At 37.6% G+C, this 22,900-nt stretch overlaps 1 protein-coding gene across 3 annotated transcripts in view; it reads right to left on the bottom strand.

The window, feature by feature from the left end:
- The window catches only part of CUNH1orf116 (chromosome unknown C1orf116 homolog), an 11,919-nt gene extending 11,689 nt beyond the window's left edge, over nt 1-230 (bottom strand). The window contains exon 1 of one of the 3 annotated variants that reach the window (XM_024751184.1): nt 162-230. The gene's annotated coding sequence lies outside the window, so the exon portion shown is untranslated. Of the gene's footprint in view, nt 1-38 lie in introns of all 3 variants that reach the window. The other 2 variants (XM_024751183.1, XM_024751186.1) reach the window with 2 other exon arrangements.
- Nucleotides 231-22,900: the final 22,670 nt, after the last annotated feature.

Raw genomic sequence — 22,900 nt, 5'->3', positions numbered from 1 at the left:
ATTGGTTAGTTGGTTAGGAATTATAGGAATTAACTCACCTTCACTGGGCGGGGGGCTGAAGAGAGGAAAGGAATACCCTTATACTTCAAAGGGCAGAGACGGAGACAGAGACTGCTTCCCCTGCTTCCTACTGTTCTTCTTTTGACCTCTCCCTGACTTACCTAGACAGGTAAAGTCTTCATCCGCGCGGCCTCACCCCACCCTGGCAACTGACACTCAGCCAATCCCAGCCCTCCCTCCCTACTTCTCATTCCAGCTGTTTATCCAGGGAGGGCGTGGGAGGGGATGGCGCAGGGCGGTGCTGCTCTCACTTAGCCAATCGTCTCTTGCCCTCCCTTCCTCGTTGAGAGCCAATAAAGAGCCTTTAATAATAGAGGAGGGCTGGAAGGAGGGGGACCGGTTTGTGCTGAGACTGGACGGAAGGAGAGTCGGCATGTTATTTAAAAAAATATATTGTTATAAAGAAACACAGTCCACTAGGCAGTATGCTTTTCCGTGTGTCTGTTTGAAACTTGATTTTCTATCTATAACTGCCTTCTTCCTCTCGAAGTATATTCCCCTGAGTTCTGCAAGTTAAAATCCTTTGTGGCCAGTTTTGCTACTCGGTTTTTTAGCTTTTCAGAGTCACTGTCATCCTCAAGCTTTTTCCTAGCGGCTCATAATCCTAGCATCTCCACTCAGGACCACAGAAAAAGGCGTCTAAGGCAAGAGATGCTGGCACTGAGACAACCATTGCCCTACAGTTTGCCAACGACCTTCTTGGCCTCATTTACTTCTGGGGGAAATAAAACCATTTTCTCCCCCAAGAGGTCCCTGTTCTGATGAAAAAGCGACTGGACAGCCTTGAGGGAGGGAACATGCGTGCTGTCATTTGGGTCTTTGGTCCCTTTTAGCTGTGCATGGAAGGTAGCAATGAATATTAAGAAATGAAAACAAAAGAAGCTACCAACCAGTTTAGCAACTCCTATCTCCTTCCAGTAGCCGATTTCTGGCACCTGTAGTTAAAACAACCAGAAGAGAGTAAGGAGAAGAGAGTAGTTGGAAGAACCCAAAAGTCAGGAAGGAATCTTCCTCCAGTAATGGAAGCCACTTTCACCAGATGTGCCTTTTGCTTGGAAGCTGGTTTTTCCTGGATATATGTTATCCTCAATACCAGAGGGCAGAAAGAAAAATTAAAATCAATGCACACAGTAATTGCCAACATTTATTAAGCTCTTGCTATGCACTGGGAATTGTGCTGTGCTAAGCATTTTCATGCATCATTTCATTTACTCTTTATCTGAACTTCAGAATGTAGGCACTATTAATATACAAATTTTACAAAGAGGTTAAATAACTTGCTCAAGATCTTGTAGCTATGATGTGGCAGAGCAGGGATTTCAACTCAGGCAGTTTGACATCAAGCTTGCCATCTATCAGTATGATGCCAATCAGCCTCTATTTTGGAGAAAAATCCCAAGTAGGAAACATGAAATACACAGATAATGTGCAGGTCTAATTCTAATAGCTAGATTTATCCTGTCTTGTCTCATTTCTGTCTTGTAGCTATTCATGTCTTTTTTTTTTTTTGCGGTACGCGGGCCTCTCACTGCTGTGGCCTCTCCCGTTGCGGAGCACAGGCTCTGGACGCGCAGGCTCAGCGGCCATGGCTCACGGGCCCAGCCGCTCCGCGGCATGTGGGATCTTCCCGGACCGAGGCACGAACCCATGTCCCCTGCATCAGCAGGCGGACTCTTAACCACTGCGCCACCAGGGAAGCCCTATTCATGTCTTTTATAACAAGATGACACATGGCTTTCATCTTTTCTCTGTGTGGTCTCTGCAATGTGATCATTGCAGAGCTGCAGTGACCCTGGGGCTTAGGTACAGAAGAGGTAGGGCAGGACTAGTGAGGAGAAAGGAGGTTTGAGGAAGCCTGGAATAATTCAGTACCCTATCAGCGGCATGTGGATAACAGAACTGATCGAACATTTAAGGAGGATGACCTCTCTTCCTGATGTGTCATTCAAACATGTATGATGTCATAATACTAACAAAACAGGAAGTTACAAATCAGAAGTTCAATGCAACTAGTGTTACACCCATGGATGGAGTCACTGCAGTTGATTGAGCTTCATAGGTGTGTGATTTGAACATTTGCTAAAAAAATGAATTGACTTGTGAGCATTAACCTCAGAGATGAGAGGAGGCACAGTCTTGTTTGTGAACAGTTTTTCCGTTTATAATAAAAGTAGAATAATTAGGAAGGGCCCCTATCTTTTCCCAGGTAGTAGTAGGGGCATAGACAAAATGATCTTTCTGTTACTCTTTCCTTTTTCTTTTTTTTTTTGTGGTACGCGGGCCTCTCACTGTTGTGGCCTCTCCCATTGCGGAGCACAGGCTCCGGACGCGCAGGCTCAGCGGCCATGGCTCACGGGCCCAGCTGCTCCGCGGCATGTGGGATCTTCCCAGACCAGGGCACGAACCCGTGTCCCCTGCATCGGCAGGTGGACTCTCAAGCACTGCGCCACCAGAGAAGCTCCTCTTTCCTTTTTTTAACATCTCTTTTTGAAAATTATGAAATATTTCAGATATTCTGGCATAAAAACACCACTGTACCTAATACCCAGTTCAAGAAATAGAACATTAACATTACAGTTCAAGCTGCTAACAAACTTTGCTCCCCACTCCTTCCTGCCTCCTCAAAACAGACATACACCCCCAGCTGAAATAAATCACTATTCTGAATGTGGTGTTTTTCATTCTCCATATCTTTAAATGTTTTGCTTGGAATCTTTCTTCGTTTTGATTTGCTTTCTTTATTTTTGGCTTGGAGAAATACCAAGTCTCGGGACTTCCCTGGTGGCGCAGTGGTTAAGAATCCGCCTGCCAATGCAGGGGACACGGGTTCGAGCCCTGGTCCGGGAAGATCCCACATACCCCGGAGCATCTAAGCCTGCACGCCACAACTACTGAGCCTGCGCTCTAGAGCCCGCGAGCCACAACTACTGAAGCCCGTGTGCCTAGAGCCCGTGATCTGCTTCAAGAGAAGCCACCGCAATGAGAAGCTGCGCACCACAGCAAAGAGTAGCCCCCGCTCGCTGCAACTAGAGAAAGCCCGCATACAGCAGTGAAGACCCAACGCAGCCAAAAATAAATAAATAAATTTACTAAAAAAAAAAAAAAAAAAGAAAAGAAAAATACCAAGTCTCTAAGGTTCCAAGAGAATTGAGAAGGAGGTCTGGACCAGGGGAAAGAGAGGATTTCCCAAGTCAGAAACCTGAGAGACTAAGGCTCCCTGGTTGATGTAGATCATCATTTGAGCAGCAGTGTGTGTTGTTGTTCTTTGTATATGAATTCCTATTTGATGACCTGACCGTGGAATCTAATTACAGTCCAGCCCACCTGACTCATCTGTGTCCTCACTCCTTCTCCATCCTTGCATGCTGTTGTGGTGCAGTCATCTTCTCGACTGTCCGAAACTAGTTTATTTCCTTTCTCAGTACCACCTCCCCATTGAGGCAACTCACTTCCCCTACACACAAACACACACACACCACCTTAAAACCAAAATATACCACAATCAGTCATTGGTCAATCTTTCCTCTTTGGGCCCCTTATAAAGTTGGACTCTCTGCAAAATAGAGTGGACCTCCGCTCTAACCATTCATGATACTTATTCATTCATATTACAGTCACATCCTAGCCATGCTTTTCTTTTCCTTTTCCTCTCCAAAGGAAAAAATGAAGTTTGAACATGTATTATCACCAGCCCTAGGAAATGCTGGGTACCCACTATGTTCATGGTGTAGGGCATGGTACTCCGTGCTGGGTCTCTGAATGTACTGTTGCGGAGAGGGAAGGTTTTATTCTTCAAGTAGTAGCGAGAACTTGCTTTAAAGAGAGAACAGTTGGGAAAGGATTCAGACGAGGATGGTTATAACTTGCCTATAAACTGTGGAATTGATAGGCCAGACTAAGAGATCAAATAGATCAGCAAGTTCTCACCAAACTGATATTAGTGTTAAGCCTAAACTAATTAGATGGGAACTAAAGGTGTAATTAAGTGGATTTGGATGAAGCTCTGAAATGACTTAATCGTTAAGTAGTTGCTGGGAGTAGCTTTTTTTCTCCCTTTTTTGAGAGCAGTGTTGGCCCACCTACCATAAAAATTTAGAGGATTCAGTAGTCCTTTTCTTCCCAGTGTTAATGAAAGTCTGAGGGGAGAGCTGAGATCATCTAGTAGCATTAGTGGGTTTTGTAAGGAATGCCAAATCTTAACATGTTCAAAATGGAACCTGTCTTACCTCTGGCCTCTCTCCTCTATCCCCATGCCAGCTAACTGCAGCACCCAGACTCAATACTTCACAGCAATCCTCCCATAGCTCCTGTGAGATCACTCTCATAACTGTCTCCGGCTCTTCATCCTCTCTACTCTGATCAGGACTTCACTATTTGTAGGATCACAGACCACTAAGGATGGAAGAAACTATAGAAGTTCCTTGTTTCACATCTTTCATTTTATAGAGGCACATCTGAATTGTCATTCCTCTCCTTAAAATACTTTGAGGCATTTTCATAGCATTCAGGATGAAATTCAAAGTCCCTATAAGACATTAAAAAACCTTCATAAACGGCCTATGTGCATTTCCCCACCACATGTTCATCCATACTCCTTACCAAAGTCACATCTAATTTTTCTGAAACTGTCATGCTTTCATGCTACTGGGCTGCACCCTTTGCTTGGACCCATTCCCACCCTGTTCTCCTGGCTTAGTCTTAGCCTTCCTTCAAGGTTCAGCCCAAGTACCACCTTTTGGAATAGGATGTTAGGTACTGCTTCACTGCAATCTCTTAACACAATGAACATATGTCTAGATTTAACCCACTAGGATGTAATTGTCCTCTTTCTCTCCCTGAAAAATTTGAATTCATGAAGGGCACCAAATTTTTCTATGTATAATTCTTCTATTATATTATAGTAGTTATATATTAATGTCAAAACTGATGATAAACGTTTGGGAAACTGAAGTCCTTTATTTAACAAACTTGCCCTAAAAAAATCATTTTTTGGAGATAGCGTCTGTAGATAACCCATCTACTGCTACAGTTTTGCTTATTGTTTTTTCCCCAAATCTTGTCCCTTGACATACTATTAAACTGTGCATAACTCTTAAAAGTAGTAGGCATTGGCTCATCAGGACTGTTTCAGAGGTTTTTGACTTTTTGATGTTATGAATATACCTATGAGTCTGAGGTATTATGAAAGCCCTCAATTGACGATACTTTACATTGCAATAATTTAAAACGCATCTGGCAATGGGCTGACTGATTTCAATTATCTTTCTTAACATGCTTCTAACATTCTTTATGTTCTTTATTTATTATTATCGGTATCTGTATTGAAACATTGTTTAATAAATGAGAAATATCAAGTTTAATAGTATTTACAAAGAACTGTAGCTTATAGCAAATATTCAATACTGGAAAATACTAGGGAACATAAATGGATAATATTTGGATCTCCCAGCAAGCTCCTCATAGCTCTACACAAAGTCATTTGTTGAAATTGCCAATTCAAGAATATATTTTGCTTCTCAAACTTGTTATTTCTTGGAACACTTGTCATAGAACTTGCATTAAGTATACTATGAGTATAATATATTAACATTTATTTTATTCATTGTTAGCAGTATGCAGGACCACGGAATACATACTTATATTATAGTAACAGTTATAAGCCAGACAGATGGATTAGACTGTAACCATTTCCCTCCTATCTGCTAGTGTCTAGGTACCCAGAAATGTAAACTTTAACCTTCTACTCCACATGTCAGAATTTCCTGCTCTTGCTTTTTTTTTTTTTTTATCATTGGATTCCTTCAAATTACTAACATCTCTTGTTGATCACACAACAAGAAGACTGACACCACGAATCAATCAAGATGGCAGAGTATGAGGATGTGGGACTCCCCTCCCCTCATGAACACATCAAAAATACATGTACATGTGGAGCAATTCTCTCTGAAAACTAACTGTAAACTGGCAGAAAGTCTTCTGTACAAACAAGGCTGTAAGAAAGATCCACACAAAATCAGATAGGAAGGAAAGAAAAGTGATCAGGTTGGGATCTGTGCCCCTGGAAGGGGACTCAGAGGAAAAGGGAGATTACACGGGCAGAGACCCACACTGGGGAGTAAGTGGTTTGAGCCACAGATTGGGCACCCCACTCCTGGGGTCCTACACAGGGGAGATGAGCCCCTTGGTTGGTCAGAGGACCACTGGGACTAACAGGAGGGCTGAGGGAAGCCTGAACTTTGCCCTTGAGGAGTGCATGCATGTTGGCTTGTCCCCAAGGCAGAGTAGAGAGGTTGGATTGAAGACTCCTCTAGTGGCTGCTGGGTTTCCCCTGACCACCTCTGTGTGTGCCCCAGTCTGAGCCAAGTAAATGGTCCAGTCTCACTTACTCCACGTTGTAGCTCAGCACTGGATCTAGGGCTGCCGTGACCAGAGAAGAATTTCGGCCGTGGGACACAGAGGCAACGGGGGTCACAGAGTGTCATCTGGGTGGGGTGGTGGTGGCCATTGTTGGCGTGTGCTCAAGCAGGGCCTCAGAAGAGACCCAGAACTCTGATGGTGGCCAGTCCACCACAGCTTACACCTTGATACACACGAAGAATCCATGTGGGTACCACCTGCCCTGCAGTGTGGCTCCACAACAGGGTGGGGGCAGTGATCAGCTGTGGGGAAAAAGTGTACTTCACAGTAATACAGTAATAGTAGGGGACTTTAACACTCCACTTAAGTCAATGGACAGATCATCCAGACAGAAAATCAATAAGGCAACAGTGGTCTTAAATGACACAGTAGATCAGTTGGTCTTAGTAGATATCTACAGGACATTCCATCCACAAACAGCAGAATACACATTCTTTCCAAGTGCACATGGAAAGTTCTCCTGGATGCATCACATTCTAGGCCACAAAACAAGTCTCAATAACTTTAAAAGAATAGAAATTATATCAAGCATTTTTTTTCTGATCACAATATATAAAACTAGAAATCAATTACAGAAAGAAAAATAGGAAAAGCACAAACACGTGGAGACTAAACAACATGCTACTTAAAAAACCAGTGGGTCAATGAATATATCAAAGAGGAATCAGAACATCCTTCAAGACAAATGAAAATGGAAACACAACTTTCCAAAATCTATGGGATGCAGCAAAATCAGTTCTAAAAGGGAGGTTTAGAGTGATACAAGCCTTCCTCAAGAAACAAGAAAAATCTCAAATAAACAAATAACCTACCATCTAAAGGAATTAGAAAAAGAAGAAAAAATAAAGCCCAAAGTAAACATAAGGAAGGAAATCATAAAGATCAGAGAAGAAATAACTAAAATAGAGACCCCCCCAAAACAATAGAAAAAAATCAGTGAAACTAAGACCTGTTTTTTTTGAAAAGATAAAATTGATAAACCTCTAGCCAGGCTCACCAAGAAGAAAAGAGAGAAGACCCAAATAAAATAAGAAGTGAAAGAGGAGAAATAACTGATACCACAGAGATACAAAAAAATCATAAGAGAATACTATGAATTGTTATATACCAACAACTTGAACAACCTAAAAGAAATGGACAAATTTCTAGAAACATATAACCTGACAAGACTGAATCAAGAAGAAACAGACAATTTGAACAGAATGACTACTAGTAGTAAAATTGAATTGATAACCAATAAAACTCCCAGCAAACAAAAGTCCAGGACTGGACGACTTCAGAGGGGGGATTCTACCAAACATATAAAGAAGAGCTCATACCTATCCTTCTCAAACTATTCCAAAAAATTGAAGACAATGGAACACTCCCAAATTCATTCTACGAGGCCACCATTACCCTGATACCAAAACCAGGCAAAGACACTACAAAAGAGAAAGTTACAGGCCAATATCTCTGATGAATATAGATATTGAAATCCTCAACAAAATATTTGCAAACCAAATCCAACAATATATAAGAGGATCATACACTACGATCAAGTGGGATTTATTCCAGGGTCACAAGGATGAACAAAATTCACAAATCAATCAATGTGATTCACCATATTAACAAAAGTAAGAATGAAAATCACATGATCGTCTCAATAGATGCAGAAAAAGCATTTGACAAAATTCAACATCCATTAATGATAAAAACTCTCATCAATGTTGGTATAGAGGGCACATATCTCAAGGCCATTTATGACAAACCCACAGATAACATCATACTCCACAGTGAAAAGCTGACAGCTTTTCTTCTAAATTCAGGAACAAGACAAAGATGCCCACTCTCACCAATTTTATTGGAAGTCCTAACCACAGCAATCAGACAAGAAAAAGAAATAAAAGGAATCCAAATTGGAAGGGAAGAAGTAAAACTGTCACCATTTGCCAGTGGCATGACACTATACATAGAAAACCTTAAAGATGCCACAAAAAAACTGTTAGAATTAACAAATGAATTCAGTAAAATCGTAGGATACAAAATTATTATACAGAAATCTGTTGCATTTTTATACTCTAATAGCAGACTCTCAGAAAGAGAAATTAAGAAAACAGTCCTATTTACAACTGCATCAAAAAGAATAAAATACCTAGGAATAAATTTAACCAAGGAGGTGAAAGACCTATACTCTGAAAAGTACAAGACATTGATGAAAGAAGTTGAAGATGAAAGAAATTGAAGATGCCACAAAGAAATGGAAACATATAATATGCTCATGGATTGGAAGAATTAATATTGTTAAAATGTCCATACTATGAAAAGTAATCTACAGATTCAAGGCAAGCCCTATCAAAATACCCATAGCATTTTTCACAGAACTAGAACAAATAATCCTAAAATTGTGTGGAACAAAAAAGACCTCAAATATCCAAAGCAATCTTGAGAAAAAACAAAGCAAGAGTTATCACACTCCTGGATTTCAAACTATAATACAAAGCTATAGTAATCAAAACAGTACAGCACTGGCACAAAAGTAGACACATAGATCAATGGAATGGAATAGAGAGCCCAAAACCAAACGCTTATATGCTCAATGATTCTAGAATAAAGGAGGCAAGAGTATACAATGGGGAAAATAGAGACTCTGCAATAAATGGTGCTGGGAAAACTGGACAGCTACATGTAAAAGAATGAGATTAGAACATTTCATTACACTATAAACAAAAATAACATAAAAATGGATTAAAGACCTAAATGTAAGACCTGAAACCATAGAATTCCTAGAAGAGAAAATAGAAAGAACACTCTTTGGCGTAAATCTCAGTAATTAAAAAAAATTTGTCTCCTAAGGCAAAAGAAATAAAAGCAAAAATAAACAAATGGGACCTAATTAAACTTAAAAGCTTTTTTAAAAATTGAAGTATAGTGATGTACAGTATTGTATGTTACAGGTTGCAACATAGTGATTCACAATTTTTAAAGGGTATACTTCACTTATAGTTATTATAAAATATTGACTATATTCACTGTATAATATATCCTTGTAGCTTATTTATTTTATACATAAAAGTTTGTACCTCTTAATCTCCTCCCCCTCTTGCCCCTCCCCCCTTCTCTCTCCCTGCTGGTAACCACTAGTTTATTTTCCATATCTGTGAATCTTTCTTTTAAACTTAAAAGCCTTTGCACAGCAAAGAAAACCATCACCAAAATGAAAAGATAACCTATGAAATGAGAGAAAGCATTTGCAAATGATATGAGTGACAAGGAGTTAATATCCAAAATATATAAACAGCTCATACAACTCAGTATCAAAAATAAAAACAGCTCAATCAAAAAATATGCAGAAGACCTGAATAGACATTTTTCCAAGGAAGACACAGTGACTAGTGGGCACATGAAAAGATGCTCAACATCACAATTTATTAGAGGAATGCAAATCAAAACAACAATGAGATACCACCTCACATCTGTCAGAATGGCTATCATCGAAATGATCACAAATAACAAATGTTGGCAGGGATGTGGAGAAAAGGGAAACCTTGTACATTGTTGGTGGGAATGTAAATTGGTGTAGCCACTATGGGAAACAGTATAGAGTTTCCTCAAAAAACTAAAAATAGCACTCCTATATGATCCAGCAATTCCTTTCCTGGGTATATATCTGGAAAAAATAAAAACACTAATTTGAAAAGATACATGTACCCCAATGTTCATATGTTCATAGTCATTTACAATAGCCAAGATATGGAAGCAACCCTAGTGTCCATCAACAGACAAATGGATAAAGAAAAAGTGGCATGTGTGTGTGTATATATATATATATATGGAAAGGGGAGGGGAGGGGCAAGACAGAGGTATGGGATTAAGAGATACAAACTACTATGTATAAAACATATAAGCAACAAGGATATATTGTACAACACAGGGAATTATAGCCATTATTTTATAATAACTTTTAATGGAGTATAATCTATAAAAATACTGAATTCTATGCTGTACACCTGAAACTAATATAATATTGTAAATTACACTTCAATAAAAAAAATTCAAAGTAAAGAAGATTGGCGCTATTATAAACTCAAGAATAACAACCTCAAATGGGTACTGTATACTCCCAGGCAATTACCACATTTCTCTAGGAAGCTGGATTTCCCATATTCCAAGACCTCTCTTTCCTCAAATTTTCCACTCCTCTTTTGCTTCCTTTATTTTCAGAAAATGAGTTTGCCACAAAATTAGAAAAATTTGGTAAGAAAACAGCAGCCAGTAGGCAGGAACTCCATATTTCCATCACCAAATTTACAAACCTACCTTCCTTTGCACCCATGTTATTCTTCTTTTGGTACAATAAAGGAAATATTCTTCCTATAAAACCAGATGATGTACATGTACTCTGGATCTCATCTTATGAACTCCATCCCTGTGATCCTCTCTTATACATCATCATTTTGACCTTTCTTCTATAATAATTCCTGTCAGCATTCAAATGTACAATACTATAGTATAGTATATCTGGAGCCAAACTGCCTGATTTGCTTCCCTGCTTTTGCATTAAATAAATGCTATTGAGAGTTAATGCTTTGAGATATACTATGTTTACTCTTCCTTTTCTATATATCTTTTTTGTCTGTCCACCCCCACCCATTATGTAAATCTTCTCTCAATACATTCAGATTTAATAGTATTCTATTAATTTCATCCTGAAGAAATATTTTCCAGGGCATTCTGATCTACTTCCATTTGGATAGGTTTTCCTCCAGCCTGTTGCATGTCTGTCATTTTGATATCTGCCTTTATCATCCTACTGGGGAAAATCTTTTCACCTCTTTCTTTTGTTGTATTACCTAGATCTCATATCTTCTTCCTCTTTCTTGAGTTAGCTCTCTTATTTTAGCAAAACACGTTCTCCAGTAGCTTCCTGAGAAAGAGCACATAGGATCTTATATGTCTGAAAATATCTTTTATTTCATCCACATGTTTGACTGCTAATTTGGCTGGGTATAGAATTTTAGGTTAATGTCTGCTAGCTTTCAGTGTTGCTGTTGAAAAGCCAAAAGGATTTATGATTCTAAATTTAGGGCTTTCTCTTTGTTTCCAGTATTCTCAAATTTTCATGATGCTGTGTTTTGGAGTGGATCTGTGTACTATGTTGGGTACTTGGTAAGTCCTTTCAATCTAGAATCTCATGACCTGCAGTTCTGGGACATTTTCTTGAACTATTAGTTGTTGGATTCCTTCCCTCCATTTTCTCTGTTCTTTCTTTTTGGAACTTCCACTATTTGGATGTTGGACCTCCTGGACTGGACCTCTATCTCTCTGTTACTGGGAGCTTTCTTAAAATTTACCTACAGCTTTCTGTTGCATTTTTAATTTCAAAGAATTACTGTTTGTTTTTGAATTTTTATCATATTTTTCTGTAGTTTCATCAATGCAAAATCTTCTCTTACTACTTTAAGAATATATGTGTAAATACAATGTTAGTATTTTTCTGTCATCATAGTCTCTGTTTATTCCATGTTATTTTTTTTCCTAAGTTTGTTTTCACTTTTGTATTTCTTATTAAAAGTATCTTCAGATGTCTGATGATTCTTGACTATCCACTCAAATTTAAGAATTTGGCAAAAACTAAGTTCTGTGGTGTGGATGGGGCTGGTTTACTGTGGAATTTACTGTAGAGTGATCATGTATGGCCAGCTGGTTGGAAAATATTTCATGTCAATATCATTAGTCTTTTTTGTTGGTGTGGTTCCTCAGAGAAGAGTTTTCCAAAATCCTGCCTGAAGGGCATAATTCTGGCAGCTAGCATTCTTGGAGCCTAGCGGCAGAAGAAGGTTTTTTGTCTCAACATTCAGCATATAAAAACACCGCGTCATCCTCTTTATTTTAGTACAGAGACCCTCTGTTTTGCCCTCAACTAGAGGCGATGTAGCAAGCACTTAGTTGCTCAGAGTGAGAGAGGAGATCTGAAAGGTATATTTCTTAACCAGATTCTCCATTTTCATGATTTTTTTTCACCCCTGTTTCCAGAGGTATTAACACCACCAATTCCTGAATTTGAGGGGAGCTCCATGGAAAAATAGGGTTGCTGCCTTAGGATTCAGCTTTTTCAAATCTGCTAGGTCAGTTATCACTCATCCAACTCCTGGCTATCTTCCAAAATTTTGTTGGTATTATTTATCATCTCTTTGTCCTTGAGAGTTTCTGCCTTTTAAAAATCCCATAATTATTATTTAATGCTGTTTGGGGAGAGTAGACGACCAATGAATATGTTCAACCTGCTATCTTTAACCAGACATCCTATTTACTCCAACCCACATCCATCTAGCTTCTTTCTCTACTATTTCCCTGAAATAGCTCTTGTTAAGTTCATCAGTGAGCTCTAGCTTGCCTAATTCTACAGACTCCTCTAAGATTCCTCTAATTTGACCTTTGTATAACATCCAACAAACAGTTCTGTTTCTTAAATAACCATATTCTCTTGGATATCATGACAAGAAATTCTTACACACCTCTGATCTCTTCTGAACTCTCAGTTATCCTTGGTGGCTCTCCTTCTTTAACAGACTTCTAGATGTTGGTAGTTTCTCTGTGGTTTGGTGATGAGCCTTCCTCTCTTTACACACTCTCTCTAGTTGATCTCTTCCACTCTTATATCTTGTAACTATTTATAGGTCAAGAAATTGAAAATTTAGATCTTAATCTTTGGACATATTTTTTTTAACTTCAGGCCTGTAGTTGCCTTTATGACATTTCCTTTCAGATGACTCACAAACATCTTAAACCTAACATGTCCAAAGTCTTACTTTCTCTCTTTCCTCCAAATATTCTTCCCCTCTATCTTCCATAGGTCAATAAATGTCACTTGCATCCACCAGATGCTTGAGTAAAAATCCTGAGAGACATTCTAGATGCATCCCTATTACTCCTCATGTCACCAAGTCCTGGTGATCCTATTTCCAAAATAAATCTTAAAATGATCCTCTTCTGTTGACATTACCTAGTCCAAGCTATTATCCATTTATTGGCTTTTGATCCTTGAAGAAGTTATCAAACTTCTCTAATCCTCAGTAACCATACCTACAAAATACAGAATAATAATATCTATCTCATAGAGTTACTGTGAAGATTACATGAGATAATACATGACAATGCCCTGTACATTGTAAGCACTCAACATATGCTATTATAATTATTATCACCATCATCACCACATATACATATTACTGCAGTAGCTTCCTCCTAACTGGTCCTCCACTTCCACTCTTGCCCCCTTAATCCATTCCCTACAGAGCAGTTAAAATAACTTGGAGAAACATAAATCTGATGCCCTCTTTAAAGTGCTTTGTCCTCCCAGTGCTCTTAGGATATTCCTAAATTACACGTTAACATCATTTGTTTATATGTTCATTTATTTGAATAAATATTGAATGCCTACTATATATCTAGTACCTTATTAGGTGTTCAGAATAGAATGGTAATAAGAAATAACTGGTTCCTGCCCTCATGGACAAACTATTTGGGGACACACATAAAATAAGCAAATAACATGTGGTAAATATGAATTAGGATAAGTGCTTAATATAGCTTATAGATGCTGCGAATCTGAATACTTGCTTCTAAAACTTCATCTCATGTTCCTCTTTCCCTGCTTACCACACTATGGCCAGACTGGCCTGGAAAATATTTCATTTCCTCCTGCAACATAGTGTTTGCAAGTGTTATAGCCCCTACTTAGAATGCTCTTCTTACTCATCAGCTAACTCCTATTCATGCTTCAGGTTTTAGCTCAAATGTCACTTTCTCAAAAAGGCTTTCCCAGATTAATCACTTTAGATTCTCCCACCCCATTATTCTCGTCATAGCACCTGTATTTCTATTTCTTTATAGCATTGTGTTTCCCCTCCCCTACCCTGTGTATACCCAGCACCTAGAGCAGTTCCTAGAACAACATGAACATTCAAAAATGCTTATTGAGTGAATGACTATCCCTGTAATCCTGAGGTAGTTGATACCATATGGTACAAGAAGTAAAATTAAAGAAAACTGCTTAACAATTTATCTGAGATATATTGACTTTAGCTGTTTCTAGCCAAATTCAAGATCATTTTCTCAGTCTTCACTGTTATAGAGTAAGAGTAAAAAAAATACGGCTGGATGTTAAAGGAAGGGTCTAATGAGAAGAGTCACTTTGGCAGAAGGTGAACATAATTCAAAGTCTGTTCCTTAGTTTTGTAGGTTTAAAAAACTTGATTAGTTTATTCCATAATATTCAAGCTCTGGGAGAAGTAATTCAGTCTAATAAAATTCATAAGAGAAAGATTTATCAATCCTAATACAAAGTATTTGAGTCATAGTAGAAGGAAGTTTGGAAATCTATAGTTGTAAAGTTATGTCCACAATTAGGATGGATAATTTTGTGAAATATCCCATGTAATAAACTCTAAAAATGATTCTTACTCTATGATAAAGGACACATTTTCTTTTTCTATTTAATTCAACATAAATATCCAACAGGATTGAAGTGAACTGTGTTAGACATATTCATTGTTACTTGATAAAGTACTTCTTCCTTTAAAATAAATACTGACAAATTCTCACTATCCCCCCCTCCATTGTTGATGGTAAAATTATTATTTAAAATAAATTTATTTTATTTTTATTTATTTTTGGTTGCGTTAGGTCTTTGTTGCTGCACGCGGGCTTTCTCTAGTTGCAGTGAGCGGGGGCCACTCCTTGTTGTAGTGTGTGGGCTTCTCTTATTGCAGAACACGGGCTCTAGGCGTGTGGGCTTCAGTAGTTGCGGTGCGCAGGCTCAGTAGTTGTGGCTCGTGGGATCTAGAGCGCAGGCTCAGTAGCTGTGGTGCATGGGCTCGGCTGCTCTGCGGCATGTGGGATCTTTCCAGACCAGGACTTGAACCTGTGTCCCCTGCATTGGCAGGTGGATTCCTAATCATTGCGCCACCAGGGAAGCCCTAAAATTATTAAATCATTTGCTTCATAAGTGATATTTCCATTTCCAACGTTATACCTTTTTTTAAAACACATTTTATGGTAGTTTTGTTTGAATATCATAAAAAAGGTGTTGCTGTGGACCTCCATTTCCAGTAATGTTGGGCTAGGCATTCAGACAAACCCTTCTTGCTGAAGCAGTGGAAAGCCAAAAATACAGTGAAGAATTTGAAGGCTTGCCAAAGCCTGTATCAGGATGAGGATAGAAGTCAGGTGTGATGCAACCAACATTTGGACCACTTTTATTCTGGAGACATTCCTCTATTCCAGAATGGGTGGCTGAGATGCTGAGGGATGCTTCTGATAGCTCCACAGAAGCAAGGGATCAGATTGGAGTCCAGATCCACTAATGGTTGGGACCTAGTGAACCACACTCACTGCAGGTTGGGACTTCAAAGAGCTGTAACCCAAGAGTGAGCGTAAACTCTCCCAGCACTGGGATGGGGACTAGCTCTGTTGGACTTACTAAGTTACGGTTATGTCTATATACTCTACTTTGTGAGCCAGTTAAGAGGCTATCAGGAATAATTTTGTCTATATGTTGTATTTAACCTCAGCATTGATTTTGAACTTGACTCCTGAGTAAGCTTCAATTCCAAATTAACAGCTTTCAGCCTACTGCAATTATTCAAGAGGGCCATCATTAGGGTTTTAGACCTGGCGAAGTCACTGTGACACCTACTCTAATTATTAACAAGATTAATTAATGAAGCCCTTCAATTGAATACAGAGAAATGCCATCATAGTAAGATCAGAAAACTCTTCTTGTTATACAGAAGGAATTTTAGAAAGATAGAATGGCAGAGAAGCAGTTATGAGGAAGGCAGTTACCAAAGTAAAGACAAAAGACTATTCTCAAAGCTGGTTTCTCATGAATTCTTGATTTTTTACTAAACTCACACATATGGAAGTCATAAAAGTTTTAGTGAGTGTAGGAAAATATGTTCATGATACCCTGGCACTTGATGTCATCTGATAAATACCCTCAAAATCTATAAACACAATAGAGATAAAGACAATCCAAGTCAGAACAAATTTTTAAAACATAAATGTATTTGAGATGCTTTTCTATTCTTGAACCTCTCATTTTAGATTTAGAGATATAATAAACATAGTATATACTACTCCTAATTATTGAAGCCCTACTTTGTAGCCTCCACCTTATTACTAAATAAGAATGTAAGCCATTCCTTTCCAAACACTAACTGGATGGTAAGAGCAGAAAAAGAGAGGAAAAAAAAAAAAAGAAAGAAAACCACATGCTTTTTTTTTTTTCCTAGCGAAGAAGTTCTTTTTTTAATTATTCATTTCATAACTAGCATTTGAAACAAAATTTTCAAGATGTCAGGGGCCTAATGACTTGTAGCTCTATTTTTCACTCTGCAGGAGGTTACATCACAATATTTGACCTTAATATCAAAGCATCCCTTTCTATTTGTGTTAGGTTTTTCAGGTAAATTTTACTTTGTAATATTCACCCCTTACTGGTCTGAGTTCTTTCCTTCAGAGCCTCAGAGAATAAATGTACTTCATCGTTCACACAACACTTTCCCAGATTTGAAGTTAGCCGTCACATCAATCTGAGACCCCTTTTCTCTTTTACAGGTAATTGTCTACAGTTCCTTCAGATATCCCATTACAGCTGTCAAACCTTAGATTTTCATTATGTTTTACAAGTAAAACCCTCATCCAAACCAATGCAATGTGATTAAAGCAGGATACATTAATACTATTGCTTCCTTTTTTCTAGATCTTTTAACTATTAAAATGCAGCTATTTCTGCAACCAAAGTCATATCACCCTGTTGGGATCAGAATAATAGTTAAGTACTATTGCTATTTCTTCCTCAATTCAACTATAAAGCCAGGTTTTACTCATCCTGGACTCACATAATGTGTTGTGTTAGAACTTAAGGGCAGGACTTCACATTTATGAGTATTCAATCTTAGGATTTTTCAGCCTGTTGAGATTTTTGAATTGTCATCTATTGTTATCTGTAACTTTAATAACTGTCTTTAAATAGTGGATGAAGACGGACTGCATGAGGCCAAGGATATAGGACTGACATAAGCCATCAGAGGTTTCTGGAAGTTGACACTGATTCGTTTATATAACCGTGGTCATAGATGTGGTTCTCAAATTTTTATTATCATCAAAATTATTTGGAGGGCTTGATAAACAGATTGTTGGCCTCATTTATTTCTGACTTCCGAGAATTTACATTTCTAAAAAGTTCCCAGGCAATGTGATGCACACATTTTGAGAAGCATTGCCTTATGGGTAGTTAATTGTTCAACAAACTACCACCGCATATCCCAGGAGACTCCTTACAAACCTTTTAATATGATGTTTGGCTTGACTTATTCTAAGGTTGGATTTATGTTGACCCCCAAAGACACATTTTGTCCTGATGCACAAATTGATCAGATTGCATTATGGTTCCACTTCCATAATTTTTATGCTTCCATTGAGAAGGAAAGGGTAAGTAGTTCAGTTTAGTTAGAGAGCCGAAACTCTGGCCAATTCTAACCCCAGTGCTGTTTCAAATAAATGTTTAAATGTTGATATTATCAAAGATGAAATAAATTCTCCCAGAGAGATGTTGCAGTTTCCAAACAGATAGATCTAAGTTCACACAGACCTCAGTCTATTATAAATGAAAGGGAACATTCAGCCTTTCCACTTTGACACTTTGTCAGCAACAGACACTGAATTACAACTTTCAGGAGCTGATTGCATACCAGAAAGTTTGGAGTCAAAGACGGGAAATTTCAAATGCCCTCTGGTGTTAAAAAGAAAAAACATTTTACTTTCTCTTATCCAAGTGGGTTAAGACTCCACCTATAGAGTGAGATTTGGCAGATATTCGTACATAAGTCAAAGCAGTGATGATAAATATGTAACTTGACTGTAGCAGCTGTTCACTGGCCCTCTGCCCTCCCCAAAATATGCTCAGACAACAATATTTTCACTTCATTTATTCCTTTAAAACAAGTCAATTCATACAATATTTATGTATTTAAAATTATACACCACATAAAATCAATGCATCTTAATGACAATGGCAAAATCACATAAGAGTTGTACAAAATGAAAGCAGACATCTCCCAAGTAGCAGCAGTGCGTTAACTTTGAAAAGATGCTGGCAAATAGACAAAATATTTTTAAAACAAGAAAGCACTGTCCATCTTCATTAAGAAAAAATATTTTCTTATGCCAAGTGAAAGAGAACTTTGTTGTTTGTCCTTCCCTATACTTTTCAAGTCATATTTTAAAGCTCTAAATTTGACAGTTTTATGGGTTTCTTCTTGCTTCAGTAATTTCAACCTCTACTGCATTAATATAGGAAATATAGGACTATTGTCATTCTCTATTCCTTTTGACAAACTATATGTACTTATTCTGTATTTTAAACTTAATACTTTTTTAAAGGAAAAAAAGTTACTCTTTGCTAAGGAAATTATATTTCCTGTAAACAACTTATGTGATGAATGGCACCAAGGTGAACTGGAAAACTGACAAGAATTAGGTGCCCTGGTCCTTTTAAGTAACTTACAGGCTACAACTAACTACATATCCTATACCAGTATAGAGTCACGCTCATGTAATCTTAGTAGGAATTGTAAACCTTTCTTAGGTTAACCTGTTTGCCTACAACATAACTAAATCATATCTTCACTATCCCTAAACTCTTAGACATAGATTTGTATTTTTAAAAACAAGTATAAAAAAGCATTATAGGGCTTCCCTGCTGACGCAGTGGATGATAGTCCGCCTGCTGATGCAGGGGACACGGGTTCATGTCCCGGTCCGGGAAGATCCCACATGCCACGGAGCAGCTGGGCCCGTGAGCCATGGCCGCTGAGCCTGCACGTCTGGAGCCTGTGCTCCGCAATGGGAGAGGCCACAACAGTGAGAGGCCCGCGTACCGCAGGAAAAAAAAAAAAAAGCATTATAGCAAAATCCTTGTAGTCATGGTTTTATACTGTACTGACAAGCCTTTCCATTACGGCCTTGCTACATTCTATGCCAAGAAATGGGGGAGGAGGGTTAAGGTGATGCAAAGGCATTGCTTGAAAAATTTTCTGAAAAGCATAATTCAAGACTAGGAATGCATTCATTTGAGGATCTCTTCTGTTTATGTGGCACTTTATCTTCTTGCCCCTTTCTCCCTTTACTCTGAAACAGCACAGCAGGGTTACCAATCTCCTCTAAATTCTATCAAACAAGACCTAAAGCAGCACCCCACAATTCAATATCAATGTAATAATTTCTTCTTAGTCAAATACTCAAAGTACTGTAAACAAAATGCCAACTAATTTCTGGAGAAGGAAAAACAAACAAACAAACCCTTTTCCACAATTAGGGAAGCTTTATAATCTTTTAAGTTGGATGAAATGTGCCGAAATACCACAACTCTTAGTAAGAAAACATCTTTACTTAATAAACTAGCTTATTCAAATCAAGTGTTTCACTTTAGACTTAATGATGTTGCTTACACATGATGCTTTTAAGGCCTTTGACTCAAAAATCAGCTCAAAATCGTTTTGCTTAGAAACAAATGAAGGGTTTTAAGAATCTAATCTTTTCAGGGTTGTAGTAGTCATCTTTGTGCTACAAGGACAAATTTGAATACTGCCTTGTACAATGAATAAAGAACAATCACATTATAGAAAAAAGTAACACTTTGAATGCTAGGGCACAGAGCATGCTGCTAATAGTTACTGAAATGGAGTTCTACTGTTACCAAAACACCAGAATGTTGTACCATTGGATACACTATTCACTGATGGTAACTGTTGATTAAGAAGAACTGATAGTTGGCAGTTCCAGAATTATATTTTAATGTCTTTGACAAGGTCCCCGGAGAGGGCTAACATGTAAACTTTTATTTCATATTTTTAAAGTGCTGCAAATAATAACAAATGTGTGTTCTCAATACATGAAAGAACATAAAAATCTTAATATATGGAAGTTTAGGAAGGCCACCCGACACATAAAGAAAACAAAAAATCACTCTGCTGCTCATCTTCTATACTCCTTATTCAATTTTTTCAAAACAGACATAGAAAACTATGTTCAGTTAGGGCAACTTGCAACATTCATGTTTTAATGCCTACACAAGATAGAAGGGATAAGCTAGACATGCAAGTTAGGCACATTTATGGGCATGTATAGCTAAATAATATGTTAATTCATTCCTGATTATGATTTTGCCGGGACTTGAACTTCATGGAATAATCAAGTGGTATGACTATATTAGTTTTTGCCAACAGCCTCAAGCTGACCAGCCCCCAAACCTTTCAAGGGTATCACTTGACTGTGCCCATTATCCATTCATGGAAAACCATTAAGAAATCAACCATGAACCACTAACAGAAGATGTACCATACTGATGTCTTCACGTGGCTATCACATCACAAAATTCCCAGAGATATTAACTTCTGAAATCACTCTCTCTATCTAGAAGTACATTCATTGCCCTACATCTAATCTTTAAATCCAAAGAAGAGTAAGAAAAAGAAGAATAAGGGAAAGGAGGAGTGGGGGATGGGAAAGCACAATCTTCATTCATTCTGCTACCAATGTAAACTATCCTCGTTTTAATTAAAAAAAAAAAAATCTTGTATGGCAGTCAAAAACTGAATGAATAGGAAGAGGGGTTTCACTCTACTCAACAGCAAATTTAAGAAAAAGTTTCTTTTAATCCTGTTGCAAGATTTCAAAATTCTCAAGATTAGAATTTACAGACATTAATAAACTAATTTCAAGAGTATAAGAAGTACAATTAAAAACATCTAAGTTCTGTGAGGCTTACAAGCTTGAGTTCAGAATTAGCACAAGTTTAGGTTTTTAAATCCTCAATAATTAAATGATCTGCAAATAGTGCTTCATCTTGAATTCCCCATGATCAGAACATTACTTAAAAGTCCTAGTGCTGAATTTCAGCAGCTGATTAATTTAAAAAGTCATAATTGAGAGCGATCTATCAGTGTCCAACTGAAGAATGCACAACCTAATTAACAGGTAAAACAGAATAAACTAAGAGCCCCTGAATAAATATTTGACTTGTTATAAAAGCATAAGCTTAAATATGCAAACAAAACCACTTAAAATAACAGGTTTAATTTTATAAAATATCAGGTTCTATTTCTTTCCATTTGTTAAATTGGAAATTTGTTAAATTAAAATCAAATGTATTGACTGAAAAATTATATATATCTCACTTTGCTGTACCCCTGAAACTAACACAACATTGTAAATTAACTATACTTCAATTAAAATTAAAAAAAAAATCAAATGTATTGATAGATAAAGGATACTCAATTTTAAAGCAACAGAAATTTATGCTGGGAAACATCAATATATACCTGACATCATAAATTACTCAATAAATATCTGTTGCATGAATAGACTTCTCTAAAATTCCAGTAAGCAAGTATCAAGTTTGGCCCCTGAAATACTTAAGAAAGGAAGGCAAGGTTTATGAATAATGATGCATAAAGCTCAATTTGATGGGTGCCACCCAGTGGTATACTCTTAACCTACAGCTTTAAATTTAATATTTTCTGGGGGAAATAAGATACAAAATCCTTTTAGACCTGATGACAGGTACAAAGAGATATTCAATCATATTCACTTGTACACATTATGATCGCCAAACATTAAGTCTCACAAACTCACAAGTGCTATTTTTAAGGCTTAAATAGAAAATTAAACACTTTTGAGCTACAGTGACCACAATAACTTATAATGCCTAAAAGACCTATTCACACAAAAGGTACTCAAGAAATGTCATCTAATGATTTCAAGCATATTTTGTGAATTGTTCCTTAAAGGTACATTTCTCCTAAATTGTTTACATATTCCTTAATTTTATATGGCTATCTCTACCAAGTGAAAGTGCTAAAAGTAAATCTCAATTTTGAAACATTTGCCAAGAAGATATGCTAAAATATACATGTGCTTTAAAGTATACCATTGGGTTTTTTTTTTTGGCCACGCCACGCGCCTTGTGGGACCTTAGTTCCCCAACCAACGATTGAACTCGTGCCCTTGGCAATGAAAGCACGGAGTCCTAACCACTGGACCGCCAGGGAATTCCCATACCATTGGTTTTCTAAGTGAGATACTTAATCAAAAATGAGACCAAGATAATAAAACTTTACAACATCAGGCCTCTTCACATTATGTAAGATAATGCATAACAAATTATAATTTAGCATCCCTGATCGTCAGAAGAATCAAGAAAAGAGGTAGAAAACTTTTATCTGGAAGATCTCATAGTGAAGCTAAGTTTTAGAGGGTGTGCCTTGTGGATTATCCCACCAAGCAAATGGCTACACATCTAATATCAGTAAGAAGCAGAATTCTGAGAAGGCTGAATAAGGCAAAGATTTAAAAACTGTCATATTTTGTAAGTGAAACA

The sequence above is a fragment of the Neophocaena asiaeorientalis genome, unplaced genomic scaffold (assembly GCF_003031525.2).
Source record: "Neophocaena asiaeorientalis asiaeorientalis breed wild unplaced genomic scaffold, Neophocaena_asiaeorientalis_V1.1 scaffold67, whole genome shotgun sequence".
Lineage (NCBI taxonomy): Eukaryota > Metazoa > Chordata > Mammalia > Artiodactyla > Phocoenidae > Neophocaena > Neophocaena asiaeorientalis.
Note: the sequence above shows the minus strand (reverse complement) of the source record. Positions and strands in the feature narration are given on the sequence as shown.